The following is a 7501-nucleotide window of genomic DNA, read 5'->3' on the forward strand; positions in this document are numbered from 1 at the left end:
GGTCCCATCTTTTATTGATATTACCATGACACTGCAGGTTAGGATTTCAACGTAAGAAATGGGGGGACCTGGGCCTTCTGACCATAGCACCCCCGTGTGGCATCCTGAGATGGAGGGGGAGCCAGAGGGGGATGGGCAGGGAGGGTTTGGGCCTAGGAGGGGGGAGGAGGAGGAGGAAGGGGAATGTGAGCTGAACAACAGGTGATTCTCTTCCCTGGCCCCAGCATGGCAGCCCGTCTCTCTAGGTCACCCCTGGATCCCACTCTCTGCTCACAGCTCACCCTGGCCCCTCCCCCTGCAGCCTCTGTCTTCTCACAAGAGCAGCATCTCACCCCGCCTCCTTTCCCTGATTCTGGGGACTCTTCCACGGGGACTCCCCAGGCTTAGGGCACATTCTACATGATGCACAGAACTGTCCCTTTGCACCACCCACCTCCCCAGACCCCCACTGGCCACACCCTTACCTTGTGGTTCTGGAGAGTCCAAAGCACAAGAATGTCCCCCATGAAAGGGACATGCAGCCTGGAGCCCTTGAGGTCACACCATCCCACTGCTGAGCCTGACTCCAGCCGCAGATGTATTGGTTTATATTCTGGAGATGAGAAATCTGACATGGGTCTCACTGCACTAAAATCAAAGTGTCAGCAGGGCTGTGTTGCTTTCTGGAATCTCTGCAGGGGGATTCTGTTTTCTTGCCTTGAATTTGGGTACCAAAAATGCCTGGCTTTGCACAAGATGGAGAAACATTTTCCGTATGGCTTTTTAAAAAAAATCATTTCCTGTCAATTAGCTAGAGGTGTAATAGCCATTCGGCATACACTGGTTGTCACTATGAAAAGTATTCCCCTGAGGATGTGTATTCTTATAGTCCCAACTTAAAGTACAAATAGAACTTGGACATTCTAGTATATCCCTTAGTACACAAACTTTTGGAGATATCACGTGCATCAATCTCTCTGACAGATGCGGGATAATAGTTTGTGCTTCAAGACAAGAACCAAATTGTTATGGAGCTGGTGGAAAAGAGTCACGTGCTTCAGGAGCAAATAGAAAAACTGACATCTTACCATGAAGATCAGAAAGGCTGACTGTCATTTGCTCTCCAATTTGTCATGGACTTAGACTATACAAAACCCGGCTGGCCAGTCCAGGGCTCCATTTTGCATCTGCTCACGTGTCTGGAGAGGTGCTCGGTAGGAGCTTAGAACTCTGTGATGTCTGTGATGTCATCAACCACAGCAATAACAACTGCAATAGTTAGATTGGCTTGACTCATTTATTCATCAAAAGTTATTGGTAAAAAAAACCCCAAAAACCAAACAGAACCGCCTCCCCCCAAAGTCATCCAGAGTCTCCAAACTTCTTCCTCCCACTCTGATCCTCCTCCCCTGTGTGCTTCCCTCTCTTGGATCCTCTTGGGCTCCCAATGGTCATTCGGAAATGAAATGTCAGGCCAGAGCACAAAGTCAGGAGGCCCGCACACGGGTTATTATTGCACATTAATGATCTAAAACTAGACACACCCACACACAGTCACTGATAAGTGGATTTTCAATGCGCTTAATTTACCTACACAATTTACCTCCTTGTAAAGGAAACCCGTATACACTGGTGGAGGGAATGTAAAGTAGTACAGCCACTATGGAAAGCACAACGGAGATTTCTCAAAAAACTAAAAATGGAATTATCATTTGATCCAGCAATGTCACTACTGGGTACCTCCCCACAGGAAAAGGAATCAATGTGTCATAGGGACGCCTGCTCGCGCACGCTTATTGCAGCGCTGTTCACAGCAGCAAGGACATGGAACCAACCTCAGTGTCCATCAGTGAATGAGTGGATGGAGAAAATGTGGTGTGTGTGTACACAACACAATACTACTCAGTCATAAAGAGAAGGAAATCATGTCATTTGCAGCAACATGGATGGAACTGGAAGTCATTATCTTAAGTGAAATAAGCCAGGCACAAAAAGACAAATATTATGTGTTCTCACTTATAGGCGGGAGATAAAAATTTTGAATACCTGGAGGTAGTGAGTAGAAAAATAGATAACAGACTCCAAGCGTTGGAGGGGGATGGGGAAGGATGAAGAGAAGTGAGTTAAAGGGTACTAACGTACAGTAAGATAGAAGGCATAAATTCAGTGTTTGATGGCAGATTAGGATGACTGTACTCAACAAAAGTGTACTGTCCTTGGATGACACACACCCTGAGTACCCTGACTGGACTATTACATGTTATGTACATGTCACAAAATTTCTCATGTACCCCATAACTTTGAACAAATAAAAAACCTACCTTCTTTGTCACTTTATTTCAGTCTAAGGGTGGGAATGAGAGCAGGGTCATTATGTGAGTAGTTCTTACTTTTGTGACAACCCTGAATAATTTTTATGGTGGGCCCCATGTGCCCAAGTGCCCACCCAAAGTTAGACAGTCCACTGCGGCCTGGCCACATGGTTAATTGGCCCATATCTCCGATTCAGCCCCCCTTTCTTTACCCTTGCCCCTTGTCTAAATCGCCTGACCTTCACCCCCAAAACTGATCAGGTCCTGCTGAAAGCCAAGTGTTTCTATTTCAAAGTGGAAAAAGTTGAAGGTGATCAATCATTAATTAGGCTAATAATTATTTAGGTAAAACAATACAAATGTTCCTTATGAAAATGTTGGTAGAGAAGACTAGGGAAAAGAGCGAGTTGATAGGTGGAGAAAATATTTTGGTAAACACTGTACTATCTGAAATTTATGAACCACTTTCGCTTATGGGGCATGAAAAACATTTCATCCATTGCCCTAACTTGCCTAAATCTTCTTTCAACCAAGCTGTGATATAAATGAATGAATGAATGCATCATCCCTTCTAACCCCACACGACACATGCTGGGCATGTATAGGATCGGTTGCTATTATCCTTATATAGTGGAGAGAGAAACAAAGAGACTAATTTGCTAAGGGACTTTGCCTGAGGAGGTGGCAGAACCATTACTCCTTGAGGATATTTTTTCAGCCTTAATTTCCCCTCTCCCTTTCTGCTCCTGTACGGAGAGGATACAGAAGAGCCCCTTACAACCCCCAGTAGGGGGTTAGTGCTGGTTCAGTTGCCTATTTCTGAATAACAAGCCACCCCAGCGTGTAGTGGCTTCGAGCAGCAGCTATTTATTCCTTCTTGTGCTCCTGTGGGTAGACCAGGCTCTGCCAGGCAGTTCTTTTGCCCCATGTGTACGTGTGTGGTTGAGGGATGTGCAGCGGGGAGTCTGACTCTGGGGGACCCTTTGTAGGCTTCCACCTTTAGATCTCCCTGTCTGGGGCTCCGTGCCTGTGCACCCCCATCTTCAGCAGTCTAGGCTGACTTTCCTTGCAGCGTGGAGACTAGCCAGACCTCACCGGGGAGTGTGCCAAGAGAGACAGCTCCGGTGTGCGAGGGCTTCCCAAGCCTCTGTTTGCATCCCACTTGGTAATGTCCGTGGGGCAAAGCAAGCCCAGAGACAATGTTTGCGGGTGGGGGAAGGCGTTGCACAGGTGCATGAGCACGGGGAGGTGGTTTGCTTGGGGACTGCCGACTAGATTAATGTGAGACCGGGAGGTGGGGGCTGTTAGGGCTGACACAGTCCATTGCTCATGTCTATTTTGGGTAAAGAGAGGTGGAGCACGTACACTATTGTGTAGGTGGAGAACACAACCGGTTTAGCAGCCAGGGATGCTGGTGGTAAATCGTACAGTAGTGGCAGTAACCTATACTATTTTTGCCAGTGTCTGACTATGCACAGGGTGAGACAAGATGTTGCCTAGACTCTCCGCTGGGTCTTGCTGCGCTGGGGAGGGAGGGTGCTTACACTGAGGGGAATGGTGCCTGCTCATGCACAGAGGCAGCCGGCTGAGCTAGAGGCTGGATGTCCCTTTGATGGCAGACTTATGTTGTTTCCCCCTGTTCGCTTTTCTAGCAAAATTAACAGAATTCAGGCTGCATTTGGACAATGGGAACAATGTAGAGCACAGGGTACAGGAGGCCATTTTTAAAACCTTGTGTTAAATTTATTACGATTATCAGCGTGGCCCTCCGTAGCGGTGTTCCAGCAGAACTGCAGCTCCTCTGAGCCACTTCCCAAAGCGCTAGAATGGGTTCCCAGAATGTGATTTCATTCCCCACTCTGTCCCTCTCCCTCCCCAAAGGCATTTTCCTGGGTAGTTGTGCCCCAGGATCCCATAAGACACTCTCTGATTTTGACTTTCATTGTTCTTCTGACATGCACTGTCTGTCCATACTTTTGAGACATTTCCTTTTCTCTTGCATACAATTTGTGATATGCCCACATCTGGGGTTTCAACGAGGGTGGTTGCTCTAGGGCAGCGTGTGTTGGCAATGCCACCAGGAGGGGCTGCATGGCGCAGAGTCGAGAGGACCGCCCGGCATCACCAGGGTCCCAGGAACCCTGAATCCTCACCCTGCCTTTGCCAGGACCCGCTGTGCACATTTAGAGGATGAGTTTAATTTCTCTGGCTTTGAATTTTTTCATCCTCACCAGGAGCTGAAACCAACAAATCTCTACTGTCTCTTCTCTATAATTTTAAGATAATCAAAATTCTCTTCACTGTTGGTTGACCTTTACCGGCTTAGGATTTTTTATTTTAACCAAATTCAATACGAGGTTAAGAAATTCATAGTTCTCACCAAACTCCAATAAAGAAAGTTATGTCTTGAGACCACTGGGCTGGGCGTGAGTCTGGAGGCCCGACCTGGGCGAGCCCATGTCCTCCTGGCCAGCGGCCCGTCAGCAGCGTCCGCGCAGAGACGAGGAAAGAAGAGGCAGCTCTGGTGCCTAAGAGCGTGGCAGGCCAGGTCCATCGCAAATAAAGGGTTTCCAGGAGGATACAAAACCTCTCACTTCCTGACACACGGGCAGTTCAGTGAGTGAAATCCTTGCTAATCCAAAGCCTGTTAGTGTGGAAAAGAAATTAAAAAAGAAAGGAGAGAAGAGAAATGAAGATGATTTAAATAGTACAAAACAGAGAAAATAATGAAGCTGATTAAAGTGAGTTTGTGCCACGAGAGTTTGTTGGTTTTTATCTGTATCAAGAAAAGATTTTATTATGCCGCTGTGTGTGCATGTGATGGTCACTGCACAGAATTCTTGCCTCCCAGGGACTCACCCTGCTGCTCCTGGAAAGTCGCCTAGAGACAAGAATGTGCTTCTCCTTGCAGCGGGAGCTCTGCTGAGGCTTCCCAGTTTAATCAGTTTCTCTGCTGGAGCCAGAGTTATCTCTTATTGACTCAGTAACAATTAACTTTTTAACATAAGCATAGCCTTCAACCACAAATATACCACAGTTTCAACACGTGATGTGTCAGCCCTTGAGTACTTGTTGACTAGGGACTTTTATCTTGCCAGGCCTCCAAAGAGCTTAACAATTCAGTGCATAACAAGTATCAGAAAATTTGTTACTGTGCATTTGGCTTTTGTGTATGGCGAGTAAAGAATGGGTCATGGGAATGGCACGTCTCAGAGTAAGTTACATCTGGAAACCACCATTAACAGCCATTTATTTTTATACTTTCTAATCGTAAAATTAATATATTCTCATTAGAAGAATATTGGGAAAACTAGAAAGGAGAAAAATAATCACAGTTCCCTTATCCAATGGCAGAGACTATTATATTTCAGCATTTTCACCCCAGCATTTGCTTTTGTGCAATTATACCTCCTCCTCACTGTCCCCCCCCTCGCCTACTTATTGTTAGGCATTGTTACTTATTCTATGTGTGTTACTCAGATAAAGCTGGGTCGTTCTGTCCTGCTCTTTGTGACTTTGATAAAACCAACTCAAAACTTCTCTTCCTACATCCTATGGGAAGTTCAGGGACCTCCTCAGGATTTCTGGCTTGGACTTCTCACTTCTACTGAAATGTCAGTTTCAACTTTTTGTCTTGTGAATATTTTTTAATCTTTCACACTACTTTGATCCAAGTGAGGGACTAGACGCGTCTCCGCAGTTCTCTTTGTGTGTGAACATCTGTCTCCTCATTGCTCTTTAGAGCAGGAACAATGTGGTTTTGGGAATTGACTCCAGATCCAGCCTAAGCCAGTCAGATAATTCCATTCCTCTGCTAGGAATTATTTTAGGAACTCAGGTTTAAGCCAATCAGTGTGTGGCATTTCCCTGGTGACAGTTCCTAGTTCAGGGACAAGTGCATATACTAAATGATTCCAATCAGAATGAAGAGGGGAGTTTAATTTCACAGTTAAATAAGAGACTTTCTCTCCCACTTGTCGTGACTATTGTCTCAGTTGGCAGCTCCCTGCATCTGTAAGAATAAAGGTCTCCAAAGGAGGAGGACAGAGTGCGAGAATCGCAAAGCCCAAACTTCTGCATCTCCACTTCCGTGAGCCAACAAAGTCCTTTATCGCTTAAGCCCTTTTGAGACAAACTTTCTGTTACTTGCTGCCAAAGCATATTAACTCTTATGTAATCTTTCCTTCTCTGTCCCTACGCCCAGCAATATTCACACAAGTTAGCTAGGTACTAGAAATTTTCTTGAGCTGGGGGTTTATATCTCAGAACCATAAAGCACAAAATTTGACATTGAATATTGGATCTAACACTGTTCTGTAGTCATTTCTGTCCACATTTTTGGTTATTTCCTAAGATGGAAGTCAGTTGATGATTTCAAGCGATTTTTGCTTCAAAGCGCCCGCTGACGACGGTGTGGAGAGGAGAAGCCGGGGGTGTTGTGGGGCAGGATCCGGACATGGAGAAGCTGCCTGTGGAAAAGCCCTGTCGGGCCACAGTCCTGGAGACAAGACGTGGAGGGAGCGGTGAGCCTGTAGGCGCGTGTGGCTCGGAGTCCCCAGGGGCCACAAGCTCCGAGTGGCTGTCTGTCCACAGGGAAAGGAGCTGGGGGAGATGGCTTTATTTCATGTTGCGGCCTTACTATATTCCAGATACCACGGGAAGCTTGGGGACAAAGATTGCAGATTTCCTATCGCCCCTGCTCTGGAGAGGTTCATGGCTGAGGTGAGCAGCAGGCACCTGGCAGAGCAAGGGCGGAGCTGAGCCGTCAGGTGTGTGATCTCCGGGTCACCCAGGACCCCGGTCAGTCACAACCAGGGTCAGCAGCCGTCCCGTGTGTTAAAACCCCTTCGGCCCTGGTGTCACGTGGGGTTTTTCTGAGTCCTGTTTGCTCTGCTTAAGATCCACGTTTATCCCGGGTTAAAATCATTCCGCGATGAGTCAGGGCCACCCCCGACGCCCCGCCCCTGCTTGTCTGCAGTAGGTCCAGGTAGACATCCGCTGTGTTGTCACTTTCCTGCTTAACGCCCTTCGGTGACGCCCTTCCTCCCCCTCACCCCACACAACCATGTGGGTAGGTCGGTGGGTTCAAGTGTTTTGTGGGGCTCCTCCCTGACCCTGGAATTCTGCAGACCCCACCCCTCTCTCCGCTTCCCCCTCCTGTGACCCCTGGGGCCAACCCTGCGCCCCCTGGCTGTCCCCAGGGCACTCGC

The sequence above is a fragment of the Lemur catta genome, unplaced genomic scaffold (assembly GCF_020740605.2).
Source record: "Lemur catta isolate mLemCat1 unplaced genomic scaffold, mLemCat1.pri scaffold_67_ctg1, whole genome shotgun sequence".
NCBI classification, from domain to species: domain Eukaryota; kingdom Metazoa; phylum Chordata; class Mammalia; order Primates; family Lemuridae; genus Lemur; species Lemur catta.